Below are 15,523 nucleotides of genomic sequence, written 5' to 3' on the forward strand. Positions count from 1 at the left end.
GTTGTTTGGCAAACTCTAATCTGGTCTTCCTGTTTTTGTGGCTCACCAATGGTTTACATCTTGTGGTGAACCCTCTATATTCACACTTGTGAAGTCTTTTCTTGATTGTTGACTTTGACACATATACACCTACCTCCTGGAGAGTGTTCTTGATTTGGCTAACTGTTGTGAAGGGGTTTTTCTACACCAGGGAAATAATTATTTTGTCATCCACCACAGTTGTTTTCCGTGGTCTTCCGGGTCTTTTGGTGTTGCTGAGCTCTCCGGTGCGTTCTTTCTTTTTAAGAATGTTCTAAACAGTTGATTTGGCCACACCTAATGTTTTTGCTATCTCTCTGATGGGTTTGTTTTGATTTTTCAGCCTAATGATGGCTTGCTTCACTGATAGTGACAGCTCTTTGGATCTCATATTGAGAGTCCACAGCAACTGATTCCAAATGCAAGTGTCACATCTAGAATCAACTCCAGACCTTAATTGATAATGAAATAATGAGGGAATAGCCCACACCTGTCTATGAAATAGCTTTTGAGTTGATAGTCCCATTACTTTTGGCCCCTTAAAAAGTGGGAGGCACATATAGAAACCGTTGTAATGCCTACACCGTTCACATGATTTGGATGTAATTACCCTCAAATTAAATCTGAAAGTCTGCAGTTAAAGCACATCTTGTTTGTTTCATTTCAAAGCCATTGTGGTGGTGAATAGAGGCCAAAATATGAAAATTCTGTCAATGTCCCAATATTTATCCACCTGACTGTAGCTAATTTGACACTGGAGTACTGGCAACATGTGGCGTGGTCCGGTGAGTCACGGTTCCAGTTGTTTCGGGCTGATAGTAGGGTTCAGATATGGCGCAAACAACATGAGGCCATGGACCCCAGTTGTCAACAAGGTACCGTCTAGGTTGGTGGTGGTTTCATAATGATGTGGGGTGTGTTCATCTAGCATGGGTTGGGGCCACCTGAAAATGTCACTGACCGTTAACCTCTACGTTGCATAGCTTTATGACCATCTGCAGCCCTTCATGGATTTCATGCACCCCCACAATGATGGAATATTCCAGCAGGATAATGCACCGTGTCATCGGTCCCAAGTCGTCTAGTATTGGTTCGAGGAGCATTCTGGAGAGATTTGACAAATGGTGTGGCCACCATGTTCTCCCAACATGAAATCAAATCTAGCATTTATGGGACGTGGTGGAGAGGTTCATTCCTGCATCTACAAATATCAGGGAGTTGTGGGAAGCTATCCAGACAGCATGGGTCACATCTCTCCAGAAGTCTTCCGTCCACTTGTGAAATCGATGTCATGTCGAGTTGCTGCACTTCACCAGTCTAGAGGGCTTTCTACACGATACTAGGCATCTATCCCATGAGTTTTAGCACTTTTTGTCAGCAGGGATTTATTACAGACATTGCTGCTGCAAGGGAGATCTGTCTCAGGAGATGTCAGATGCTGTTAGCTCTGTCACATGTAATCTAGCAATTCTAACAGTAGGAAAGACCAGACAGAGGCTCCCAGACTAAGCATATGTACATAAGGTAAACTTTCTAAGGCTGCACAATAGAGCTGGCCCTAGCCAATTTGGTGCCCTAGGCAAAATTTTGACTGGTCTCCCTATCAAATAATCCCACCACCAATCTAAGGCCCCTATTTATCAATGAAGTATAACCCCTTTAGCGCTTGCTAAAGGGGTTATGCCATCTTTTCTAGAGAAAACAGTTATAATCAAAGATTACCGCTGTTTGTCATTATAGCTCTCGCTATCTTTTATATATACACACATTTACATATATACATATACAATATATATATATATATATATATATATATATATATTAGTAACAAAAGTCAGGTGGCACTCAGAGTCTCAGTAAATCCATGGTTGCATGGTTGTACAGTGGGGTAAGTGCATATTGTTTTATGTGTTTATATGCCTTGTTGTATGTGTTTCACTTTGTTATGTTGTCCTGAGGAAGGGGTGGATCACCTCGAAACGTCGACCATTGACCATTAAATCCCTCTGGTGAGGGTATTGGATTTACTGAGACTCTGAGTGCCGCCTGACTTTTGTTACTATTACATTTTGGGGGTGCTGTCCTCCTTGGAGGGCACCAGAGCAAGTATTGGGCTTCTTGCCCTATGACACGGATAGTGGGAGTGCCGGTGCGCAGTATTGTATGTATGTATGTATGTATATACTATACGGACAGAGGTCGGCGCCACAAAATATAAACGGCAAGGGTGCACATCCAGAGACCAAAGCTGACCCCAAACGCAGAGAAGCGCAGCACTCCATGAACTTCAAGGAAATGACCACAGCACAATGCATAATTTTACGAACATTAAGCGCCGTATTCAATCAGAGGCGTCGTCTTACGCATACTTTAAAAGGTAAGGCATCAGTTTTTCCTCTCTGGTCAGCTGGTGGACCATATGGAGGAAGCGTGGAAATTCCCAGGCAGAATGTTTCAGCCCCAAAAGAGACTCATATTCTTATCCCTTTGCAGAGGATTACTTCACTAAGTGGGACACCCCTCCTCAGGTGGATTCCCATGTGACACGCCTGATTAAGAGTGCAATCTTACCCATGCCGTCTATGTCCTCATTTAAGGACGTTTCGGACCGCAAGGTAGAGATTTACTTAACATCCATTTACTCTTTGGCCGGGGGATCCGCCAGACTGCTCATGGCGGTCTGTTGGGTGGCTTGGGCCATGGAAAAATGGGCTGATGCTTTTTAATCGTCATTCTCCTCTGATGCTTCTGAGGAGCAGACGGTGCTGGTAGTATCCGTGATTCTGCTACTTATATTAGCGAAGCAGCGTTGGATGTTAGCCTGCTTACTTCCAGGATTTCAGCAGCAGCAGTTTCGGCTTGCCGATCGTGGTGGTTACGTTCTTAGATTCCACGTCTGCATTCAAAGAAGGGCCTGGAAGGCTTGCCGTTTAATGGTCTGGTCCTCTTCGGCCCAGACCTGGATAAAATTGTAAGTACATTGGCAGCTGCAAAGTCTGCATGTCTGCCATCGCCTCAGGCTCCGTCTAGGACTGCTACTTAGGCTGAAAAGACGATCGTCCTCAAGGTAAGCAGAAGGTGCAGTCTTTTCCCAGGCCATCAGGAGCCACCAGGAAGACACCCTAGTCCAAGAAGCGACCTTGGAGTGCTAGACGCCTTGTCACCAAGCCTAGGGCAAACTCTCAGCATGAGTTGGGCCTCCCCTTGGGGAACCCCAGGGTGGGAGGCCGACTTCTTTGGTTTGCCCAGCACTGGTGGATGATTATCACAGACACCTGGGTCAGAGAAGTGGTTTCTCACGGGTACGCCCTCTCCTTCAACAGAAGGCCTCCCCATCAGTTTTGTTTCCTACACTCCGGAGGTAGGCCTTCATTCCACAAAGGCTCTGGAAATCCAGAAAGTGGTAAGTTCTATGCTCCAAGACGGGGTCATAGTTCCAGTCCCCCCGTCCCTCAGGGGGATGGGTTCTTATTCCAATCTCTTTTTGGTACCAAAACCGAACGGTTCTGTCCGTCCTATTCTCAACTTCAAGGCTCTCAACAAGTCTCTGAGGGTCCCTCGGTTCAGTATGGAGACTCGACGTTCCATTATATTAGCTATGGAACCTGGGGATTTCATGGTGTCCCTGAATATTCAGGATGCCTACCTGCATATCCCCATTGCTACGGCTCCTCAGAGGTTTCTCAGATTTGCTGTATTGGATCACCATTACCAGTTTCAACCGCTGCCGTTTGTTCTTTCCGCGGCTCCGCAGGTGTTCACCAAGGTAATGGCGGTCATGGTGGCTCGCCTGCGGTTACAGGGGGTTCGCCTGTTACCTTTCATGGACAACCTGCTTTTCCTAGCAGGGTCTCCGGAGGTACTTCGCAATCATCTGCAACTGACAATATCGGTGTTGCATACTCACGGCTGATCGATTGGAAAAAGTCCTCACTGATGCCATCTCAGAGGATGATGCATCTGGGAGCACTGTTGGACTCTCAGCAGCAGAGAATCTTCTTTACAGAGGAGAAGATCTCAGCCCTACATACCAGGTTACGTTCCTGTCTCCAGGGTCGCCAGGTGTTCATTCACTTGGCATTGAGATTACTGATTTCCATGGTGTCGACATTCGACATGGTGGAATATGCCCAGTTTCGTTCAAGACCTCTACAGAGGCTGATCCTCTTCAGATGGGATGGATCACATGGTCGGATTAAGGATTCTGCCTTTGAACCTCTATACACCCCTGCCTATACCTTCTGATATCCTGCCTATAAACCTCTAAGGACGACGCTATTTTGCGTACGCAGTTATACAGTAAATAAAGACTCCAGACCTAGAACCTGTGGTTCCAAAGCACAAAATATTATTCAAGCAAAAGTACAGTCAGTTACACGCTAGTTATAAGTACAAATTTAGCGCAAAGGAATTATACAGACCCAAGTACAGTTATACATACGCAGCGCTCTGGACCAGATGTAGGCATCAGCAAGAAACCCCTCGTCAATCAGCATTCAGCACGAAGACTCGAAACCCAGGGTCAGAGCACACATATTTATACCCTCCAGAAATAGACAACACAATAGAGAAGTTTGTTGCTAATACCATTGGTCCTAAAGGAGAGGGCATATGTTACAAGGCATTTAACAGGTTGGTTCAAATATACACAGTCCAGCCTCTAACAACTGGTGGTCTCTGGTTTCCCACCTCATGCAAATCCTAATGGTTGGTCATATAATGTTCATTTTGTTGCTTGAAGTCTCTGCGGTCCATAAGTTGAGAATGCCTGTTGCGATCTCTACATCGATGTTACCGGAATACTGTTGAGAGAGTATGCATCAGTACAATACCAAACATGGCTTACTTATCACATATAAAACCTTAGTTACAAAATAATCTTTATTTCATAGCAATTATAGTAAATGTGCATACTTGAATCTTATACCTTAAAGCTTTTGGAACCTTGTATGTGAATATGTAATGTGTGAGTATGTGGGGTTTGATGTAAAGACGCTAGTTAGGTTTATCTGATTTGGGGCAGATGTGCACGCATGCAGCTAATAAACAGCGTTCGCATGCAGGATATTGTGCATTCGCTACTGAGCGTCATGTTAGCAGCTTAACTGTGCATAATGTGTGGTGTTCATGCATGAGATTCCATACGGCAGTGTTCATTCCAGGAGTACTCAACTCTGAAGCGGACTTCCTCAGTCGACACGATGTACATCCAGGGAAGTGGTCACTTCACCAGGAGGTCTTCCAACTCCTGGTGGACAAATGGGGTTTTCCAGAGATAGATCTCATGGCCTCCAGATACAAATGCAAGCTAAGAGTGTACGGGTCCAGAACAAGAGACGCAGAGGCTCTCCTGGTAGACGCTCTGTCGGTTCGGTGGACCTTCCAGTTTGCGTACCTGTTTCTTCCTTTCTCCCTTCTTCCTCGGGTATTGAAGAAGTTCAAGCAAGAGGGAGGCATGATCCTGCTGGTGGCTCCAGTGTGGTCGGACGTCACTGGTACTCAGATCTTCAGAGTCTCTCCATAGACGCTCTGTTGCTGTTTCCTCAACGTCCGGACCTGTTGTCTCAGGGTCCTTGTGTTTACACGGATTTGAGTCGTCTGTCTTTGACGGCGTGGGTCTTGAGACATCCATGCTTCGGAAACCTGCTTCTGCCAGGATTTACCACAGGGTATGGCATACCTTCTTTGAATGGTGTCGCCCCAGGGGGTACGATTCCCAGGTATTTCGGATATCCAGGGTTCTGGCTTTTCTCCAGGCAGGATTAGATAAGGGTCTTCGTCTAGCCTCATTGAAAGTACATGTTTCCGCACGGTCTGTGTGGTTTCAGTGGAGGATTGCTCCACTCTCGGATGTTCGCACCTTTTATGCAGGGTGCTCTTCGCATACAGCCTCCCTTTGTGCCTACTGTGGCTCCTTGGGAATTGACCTCCATTTGAACTACTGGGCTCCGTGGATCTCAAATGGCTCACAGCTAAGACTGTGTTTCTCCTGGCTATTGCTTCCGCCAGGAGGGTGTCAGATTTGGGGGCTCTTTCTGGTTTTTCACAGCAGCAGGGCAGTGCTTCGGACTTGCCTTGGGTTCCTGCCTAAGGTGGTCTATAGTTTCCACATTAATGGGGAAATTGTAGTGCCGGCCTTTAACTCACAAGACCTTGTGGTACGAGCTCTACGGTTTTACCATACCAGTTCCCTTAGGAAGTCGGACACTTTGTTCGTCCTCTATGGTTTCCATAAGAAGGGTTGGCCGGCCAACAAGCAAGCGTTGGCCAGGTGGATTCGCATGGCGATTTCTGAGGCTTACAGTCATGAGGGCATTCCTGTTCCGCCCTCTGTTACTGCTCATTCTATGAGGTCTGTGGGTCCATCATGGGCAGCTCCTTTCTGCACAGGAGCGACCCCACCGTTGAGGATACTGCTTTGGGAACTCCCAAGGTATCCCTGTGGATACCCTATGGAGCCTGCTGCAGAAAATAAGAGAGATGGTAAGAACTTACCTTTGTTATCACTATTTCTGCAAGGTCCATAGGGTTCCACAAGGGGCCCACCCTGTCGCCCTGTGCTTCATATGGGTCTGGTTCTGGTCACCGATTTTCCGTCTCCCTGTTGTGAGAATGTGATTCTTGTGTATTCCAGACTTCCTTCTCTCTTTTTCTCTCCTCCTATGGCCTTGGCTTATTACTGAATTGAGGTGCCTTGGCCTGGGGGAGGGGGACCCAGTGCATACTGGGAGCACAAAGTTAACTGTGTGGTGCCCGATGGCCAAGCCATGACTATAACCCAAGGTATCCCTGTGGAACCCTATGGACCTTGCAGAAATAGAGATATCAAAGGTAAGTTCTTACCATATCTCTTATTTTATATTATTTATATATATAATCTCACAAGTTTCACACTATGGGGCCGATGAGGGGTTGAATGTAAGTTGGATGCAGTTATACGCTACTGTGCGCACAGGAAACTAATGTGGTTGATCACCTGTTTGCAGAGCTGTACGCATTTATTTATTTACATTTAGAATATATAATGCTACGCTTTACAAAGAACAATTCAGTCCTTCACTGCCCCAATGGTTCTTACAATCTATGGTCCGTATCCCATGAACATACATACACACTAGGGTCCTTTTTTATCAGAAGTCAGTAAATCTACGCTATGTTTTTTGGAGTCTGGGAGGAAACTGGGAGAGCCGAAGGCCTTGGTCAGGAACTGAACTCCTGATCTTGGAACTGTGAGTCTGCAATGCTAACCACTATACCAACTGTGCTGTCCCATCTGTTCAGCCCACTGTCCCTATGCATTTGCTCGCTTTCATAGACACCATTGTTATGAATGCACCAGTCTGATAACAGCCATATCGCTGTGTACACACTACTCTGCATAGCACGCAATTCTGTTGATAGGCCTGCGAAGCGGTCATGCGACTGAGTTGCATAGGACTCAGCTATGGAGCATACACAGCACAAAAACACTCAGAAGCCAATTGCAAAACAAAGTTACGTTCAAATCTGCATCGGCCCTTACATTGGGTTTCCTGTTCTTTGGAGAACTGGACACAAACTGCCTCATCTTTTTTGCATTTACTTTATAAGCATAGATACTGTTTTACATACCATGCCTACCTATAAGATTAGTGCTTTGAGTGGACATCAGGGACATGAATATCCACAGGATTTTTTTTTTATGCAAAACTCGGCCTTTCTGCTATCAGTGCTGCTACGCCAATCATGTGCACAAAATTCTACTAGGGTCGACCAACAACGGCTCTGTTATCCATGGCTAATGGTTTCAAACCATCAGTAAGAAACCATCAATGATTGAGCCATCAATGGTTTAACTCTGCGCATGCGCTGAACACAGCCGGCATTAGCCATTTGGATTTTGCCATTGATGTTCACCATTGGTGGCCTCCGATTGACGGTAAAACTAGTTATGATCGACATCAGACCATCGATGGTTGCCAATCATCAATGGTCGATGGCCAACCCTAAATTCTGCTTCTAGTATTCCTGATTCAATACAGATGGAGGTTAAAAATATGACTGAATGTGCTAATAGAAGTGTATGAAATATATTCACAGTGCACATGATATAGCTTCAGAACATCACGTGCTAGACTCAACCCACCTACATTCTCCCAAAAAGGCAAAAACAAGTGGCAAGAATATGGTGGTTATTCTGTGTGTGTATTTATGTCTGTTTCATTATATCCCTAGGAATGTTATCAGACAGAGCTAGGATACTTTGATGCAAAGTCATTCATTGAAGATCTTGAAAATGATCAAAAAAAGAAACATGGCAAGTTTGGAACAATTCATCGCTTTCCAAAAACTCCAACGGACAGGATATTCTACAGCTCGCTTGCCCACTGTCCCCGGCCACTTGTCAGTATTCAGGATTTGATTATCCAGTACAAACCATTTGCAGGATGTCTGCTTCAAAATCTAGCCTGTATTACCATGGAAACTTGGATGGGTGTGAATGTATACAAATGCACCCTTTATGCAAATGTACACAACTATGGATGGGCCATATAATATGTTTCCATTACTTAATTGCATATTAAGACTTAGCATGATAAAATAGTATTTTGACTCCTGGCTGTAACAAGTGTTTTGTGCACTAACATTCCTGTAAGCTCAGAATTTGGGTTTAGTTGGCTGAATCCCATGGATCTAAATGAATCCCAAATGTTTGAGTTGCTGTTAAGGTCCATCCAAGTCTCCAACAGAATCCTGAATTTGATACATTCCTTAATACAAAATGTATGTACTGTACATATAGAACACAGCTTTCCAGAGCTGGTTATTTAAAAGGACTGCACATACAGTATGTTAAAGATGGAAGGAACTGAGGGGCTAAATAAGGCATTGGAACTGCTGTGCTGGTGTCTATTGGGCAGCATGAATCGTGCAGAAATGATATATTGGGGAAGCTTATACTTGGCCATCCCACTCTTGCGTCTCATATATAATTATAGTAGCCCACTGATGCTGGCTGGTGATCACGTACTTTCATGCAAGTGCTACACCACATATGCTACATAAAGGTAAATGAAGACACTAGGGGATATATTTAATAAAGTGAGAATTTTTAGAGGTGGATATGTTGCCCATAGCAACCAATCAGATTCTACTTAACATTTAACTAGAATCTAATAGTTAGAATCTGATTGGTTGCTATGGGCAACATCTCCACTTCTAAAAACTCACTTGAGTAAATGTACCCATTGAGCCCTATTATGAGTATGTTCCAATGCCGATATTCTCGCATTGGTCAATGTTTTTTCAACTTTGCATGCGTTTAAATTTCAGCTTGAGCGTCCCACAGTATGTGGGTACAAAGTCGCAGGACCCAATGATACCTTTGCATGGAATCAGAAATGTATTGGGCATTCCTGAACGGTAACTGGGAGGTGGCTCTTCTGACACAGGAAGATGCATCTTATGGGTGTGTTATGGGAGTTTTGCGGGTGTGTCGCAGGAGGGGTTTTGGAATCAGATGCTTAATTGCGTGCATTGGAGGCCACACTCTGACGGAGAATCTGCACCTAGCAGTGACGCACCAAGCAGTAATGTAGCACCTACAGATGCACAAAGTGGCTGTCTCAGTCCTTGCACATTCCTGCGCACGGCTGTACACCAAGTGCTTATTGTAGAATTAGCATAAAGTCACAGGTGAGACTGTGACAGAAGAGCGCAAACACGTACGCCACTTTGTCTGGCTCAGAATCAGTCCCTAGAGGGAGCAATAAAGTGCACATGGTTAGTGGGGTGATCTGTGACAGTCCTCCTAGTGACTAGCTTCCAGTATCAATACTAATGACACCTAGGCAATAACATCTGCAATGTTTATGTACGCGCAGCAAGAGTTCTTACAGGAAGTGTCTGTGCGGCCTGTTATGCCTGTGTTATACTAATACACTGTGTGTCACTGCATCTTGATCTATTGTTTTTCATGATAGCATTCCCCAGGTCCTGGTTCCTATGATGTAAAATCAGTGTTCGCTTCTGTGAGGCAGTCCTCGGTTCCCTTCCTGACCTCTGCTAAGCGATTTGACAGAAAGTCATGCAGAGTCCTCTTTGGAAGTAATGTAAGTTTATTGTGCATAGAATATAGATGTTCTTTTTATTTCTGCATTACTGGTGCTGACTCGGCCTAAGTTAGCTCTTCCTAAGATTTTGGGTTGCTCTGCACAAACTTACACAGTAACTCCCTGAGATCTATGGGTATTTCGCACTCACATTTACAGCAAGCTTTTTATTTTTTTGCTTTATAGTATAAAAATAGTTTCAAATACTTTTAGCATTTTCCTTCTGTTCGCCACGTTTATGAATATGGACCCTGAATTAGTACTGTCTTCAAATTGAAAGCTTATGTCTTAGACAGAGTATTAGAACCTCCGGATTATCCAGTCCCCTTGTTTCTCACATTCAGTTAATCTACTGTACTTGTCACATTGCAGAACCCAGTCGGCGTTGGTCGATACGATATCAACAAACCCACAAGTGGCAAAACTTACCGATCCGCATTTCTCTCAAAAACCGCACGCTCTTTCTCTGATCGGGAAAAAGAAAAAGCTTTCAAGTGAGTTACAATTTGGTTCTTTTGCATTCAATGGTTAACATACCCTAGTACAGTGGTTCCCAAACTTTGTTTGGTACATGGTCCCCTTAGGTCCTCAGCATTTTTTTCACAGCATCCCTAGGCCAGGGGGGAGCTATTTACTAAGATCAAGTGCATTCCAATTAGCTCCTAACTGCTGTGTTTGAAAAATGACAGCTAGGAGCTGGTTGATTGGTACTTTAGCTTTGTCCACTTTATCTCCATCTAAAGCTTAGTAAATAGACTCCTCCATTAGCTTCGAGGTTCTGTTGGAACCTTGTGCACTAATACAATGTGGGTCCTATGACGGGAATTCCTAACACGTTTTTTCTTGCACCCCATAGAGGTGCAAGCAAGAGTAAGCTAGACTTTTCATCAGTAATAACCTGCTGTGTGCACAGTTGGAACTTCATACTTAAATGAATCTCCCCCCAAAAAAACATAGGGGGAATAGCTGGGATGAGGGACAATGGGAGATATACCCACAAAGGATTGACAGAGAAACAGGTACATATTACATTTTGGAGATAGAGAGGGACAGATAGGGACACAGACAGGGAGCAGAGATGCACACAGAGGATGTGACAAACTTGGGTGGGTGGACCAAAGTCAGGGCTGGACTGGTGAAGAAGAGACAACAATGAATTCTCCCATCAGGACAGGAATCTGTGCAGAGCGCTCATTCACCCTTGTTGTATTGGCAGCAAATATTTGGTGCTCATTAACCTCTTCTCACTTTGCTGCACAGAGAAGGAGGGAGGAGAAATGAGAAGACAGATGGGGCTGTACAGCACAGCCACACACAAGTAGTGCAGCCTGTGTAATTGGCTGCACTCTGACGTTCTAAGGCTAACAGGTAGCACATGGCCCAGCCTACAAATATGGTGGCCCAAGTAATTTATTTGCACCCCAGGTACCACAGAACCCAGTTTGGGAACCACATCCTTAGTATAATATATACTAACATGTGATTAGCAACCAGTGGGCTCACTGAGGCTAAAGAGCTCTAGATGCTGCCTTTAATTTATTCAAACTGTACTAGAAAAACTGATTGGTTGCTGAGTTACAGCAACTTTTGTGTTCTGTTATCTGTGCATCAGTCTCAGAAATGTCCCCCTCAGTAGTGTATTGTTTATACATCCTCTTAACATGTAAGTTGTGCCCTACAAGAAGATGGACTTGAATTCTCATTCTGACGGCCATTATATTTTCTAATTCCACTGTTTGTTGTTCTAGGGAACGGATCCAGAGATCACACAGTACTTTGCCTGTTCAGCCATTAGTAGCACCGGCTAATGGTCCTCTACTACAATCTACTACTAGATGAGAGAGAGGATGAGGCTTACCGGACATCATTTTGGCTGAGAACTTGAAATGATGGATAATCTAATGTTTTATGTGTTAAGAGGAACTGTGGGAATTAATCATTAACATCTTAATGCAAAAATCTGTCTATTGCTATTAATTGCACACGTTACTCATTTTCATCAGGATAATTGTTATATATAGTGGTCTGTTTCTTATATGTTCCAGGAGATATTCAATAGTTATTACCTCTTGTTATTTTATGAAGCACTCCCAGGTTTTCCAACAGCTCAATTCATAACACTGTCCTTCAGTGTAATTGAGGGATTCAGCATGGATGGGTAAATGAATTAGAGTCCTATGAGGGAGTAGTCACTGCTGTTATCTTTCAATAATAATTGTTGGCAATGATATCCCCCTCCGATTAAATAACTTCACCATTGACACTATAACAGATTTATATTCAACTCATAGGGTGCTACCGCTAATAACTACAACATGATCATGTTCAATGAAATGAGAAAGGAAGTTATACTATGGTGGTGTACATAAGTAACCCACTAATTATATACTGCAATACAAATTTTAATGATATATTAAATAATAATATACTAAAAGCCCAACAAACAAGAAAAAGAGGTAAACAAAGGAAAGCCATAGTAAGTTTTTCAGCGAATAGAACTCACAGTATTATGCTTTAACACACTAGAAGGATCCAATTTTAAAACCACACTTTATATACATGAGTGCCTCCAACTTGAAGTATAAATGAATGACAGCACAGTAGAAGCAGATCTCACTACTTGTACTTATGTGGATGACAAAGGAAACGAATCTGAGGAATCTCCTAGTGGTGCAGGACATAACCCTGCTCTCTGGTAGGAAGATGTGCACTACTATGGTTGGAGAGAACAAAAATTTTATGCAGGGCTATATTTTATTGTTGTAAATGTGAGTGTTTTTTATGTGAAAAATTTATCTGTAAAAGGCAGAATACCAGATCTGTTGTTTCCCTTCATTTTCCACCACAATCGCAGCCAGAACCAGAACCAAACCCACCACTTATTAAATGTACCCCATGGTCTATAGAGGAGATAGTTCTCCTACACAAACTACAGGGTCAATTCAGAGTTGAACGCAACTCTACCGCAGATGCTCCCTCTTTACGTGCATGGAAAAGGATGCGTATGTTCGCCTGGAAGCAGAGCTGTACGCATCTGTGCTCTGCCCTGCCCACTATCCATATGCGTAGCTTATTACTTATCAACATCAGCTCACACGTGCACCAGCCTATACTTGGGGTAAAAGAATTGTCTGAATTAGCTGTATTTACGCTTCCATCCAACTTTGTATAGCCTGCAATTATGCACTGTAAGGAAATGCAAATATTCATACCACATAAATTGATATACAATTAATTAAAAAGGAGGACTTATGACTGTTAGAGGGAAATGAATCAGACCCTCTAAAGTAGGGGCGGGCAATAAGCGGCCCCCCAGCTGTTGTAGAACTACAAATGCCAGCATGCCCTACTAAAACTGTTACAATGCATGCTGGGATTTGTAGTTTAACAACAGCTGGAGGGCCGCTTTTTTGCCAACCCCTGCTCTAAAAAGAGTGGACAAGTGAAGTTGCCCATAGCAACCAATCAGCTCCGAGGTAGCATTTATCTAGTATATTCTATAAAATGATAGGTAGAAGCTGAGTGGTTGCTAAGCCCAACTTATCCACTCTTTAGAATGTTTGATACATCACCCCCCAAGTCATCTACTATAGCATACACTACACACATCACATCTCACACACAGAGTTGTGGAGGCTTACGCTACTTCTCACAAGGTTGCCTTATAATTACATCTTTCTCACTTTCCTGTACCTCTGTTCAATTCTTTTGTATTTTTTTCCCTAGTATTTAAAGCTCTAATATAGGTGGCGTGATCCTGCAAGTCATATTGTAGGACATCAGAGCACCCATGAAAGTGTTACAGGAGCACAGAAGAGAGATATATGTGGAATCTTTAATAACTAAATGTGCGAAAACAAGAGATATGGTAAGAACTTACCTTTGTTATCTCTGTTTCTACGAAGTCCATAGGGTCCACAGGGTTGACCTTGGGGTATAGCTGGATCTGGATCCACGGGCACCACGCAGTTAAAGCTTTGCTGCTCCCAGGATGCACTTGGGTCCGTCCTCCTCTATACCCCGCCCCGGCCACAGGCACCTCAGTTGGTAAGCAGCTAAGGCCGGAGGAGGAGACTAAACAGAGAGAAGGAAGACTGGAACACACAAGAAACCATACTCACAGAAATGGGAGACGGAAAACCGGTGACCAGCCACACAGCCCATTTGAAGCCAGGTGCGTCAGGGCGGGCGCCCTGTGGACCCTATGGACTTCGTAGAAACAGAGATAACAAAGGTAAGTTCTTACCATATCTCTTGTTTTCTACTTCAGGGTCCATAGGGGGTCCACAGGGTTGACCTTGGGGATGTCCCAAAGCAGTTCAACTAAGGGCGGGGACGCTCCTGTGCTGAAAGGAGTACCCGGCGCCCAAAGGATGCATCCTGAGAGGCGAAGGTGACAAACGCATAAAACCTCAAAAACGTCTGAATTGTAGACCAAGTAGCCGCCTTACACAGCTGAACAGCGGAGGCGCCACGTCTAGCAGCCCAAGAGGGACCCACAGAACGAGTGGAATGAGCCTTAACAGAGGCTGGCACAGGTAAACCCTCCTGCGCATAAGCCTCACAAATAACTGAACGAAGCCAACGGGCTAACGTTTGCTTGTTGGCAGGCCAACCCCTCTTGTGAAAACCGAAGAGGACAAACAAAGAATCCGACTTCCTAACCGAAGCAGTCCGGTCCACATAGATTCTAAGTGCCCGGACCACATCCAAGGAAGCCTCACCAGCAGAAAGATCAGGTGACTGAAAAGCTGGCACAACAAGTTCCTGATTAATGTGGAACTTTGAAACCACTTTGGGCAAAAACTCAGGACGCGTGCGGAGCACTGCCGTGTCCTGGTGAAAAATCAGAAAAGGAGGGCGACAGGAAAGCGCCCCCAATTCTGAAACCCTCCTGGCCGAAGCAATCGCCAGGAGAAAAATGGTCTTAAACGTCAGCCACTTGAGCTCCACCGACTCAAGCGGCTCAAAAGGAGGACCCTGCAAGACCCTCAGTACCACCGTCAAGTCCCACGGAGCCACCGGAGGCACGAAGGGAGGCTGGATCCTGAGAACACCTTGGAAAAAGGTGTAAACATCTGGCAGTGTAGCAATCCGTCGCTGAAACCACACGGACAAAGCAGACACATGAACCTTCAGAGAGGCCAGGCGTAAGCCGAGGTCCAAACCCGATTGAAGAAATTCCAAGATTCTGGAAACCCGGAACACCTGCGGATCATAGTTTCTGGATTCACACCACTGAAAATAAGTGCGCCACACCCTGTGGTAAATCCGCGCGGAGGCAGGCTTGCGTGCCCTAAGCATGGTACCAATCACTGAACTGGAGAAACCCCTAGACCTCAAGACGGCTGTCTCAAGAGCCACGCCGTCAAAGACAGCCGACCCAGATCCGGGTAAAGGCAGGGCCCCTGAGA

The 15,523-nt window shown here is 44.7% G+C and overlaps 1 long non-coding RNA gene across 1 annotated transcript; it reads left to right on the top strand.

Moving 5' to 3' along the window:
• Positions 1 to 10,036: 10,036 nt before the first annotated feature.
• LOC148516988 (uncharacterized) lies at positions 10,037 to 12,416 on the top strand. The gene is made up of 3 exons (XR_015879340.1): positions 10,037 to 10,109; positions 10,482 to 10,603; positions 11,858 to 12,416. It is a non-coding gene; the product is annotated as an uncharacterized LOC148516988 (long non-coding RNA).
• Positions 12,417 to 15,523: the final 3,107 nt, after the last annotated feature.

The sequence above is a fragment of the Taudactylus pleione genome, unplaced genomic scaffold (assembly GCF_031769625.1).
Source record: "Taudactylus pleione unplaced genomic scaffold, aTauple2 ptg000230l, whole genome shotgun sequence".
Lineage (NCBI taxonomy): Eukaryota > Metazoa > Chordata > Amphibia > Anura > Myobatrachidae > Taudactylus > Taudactylus pleione.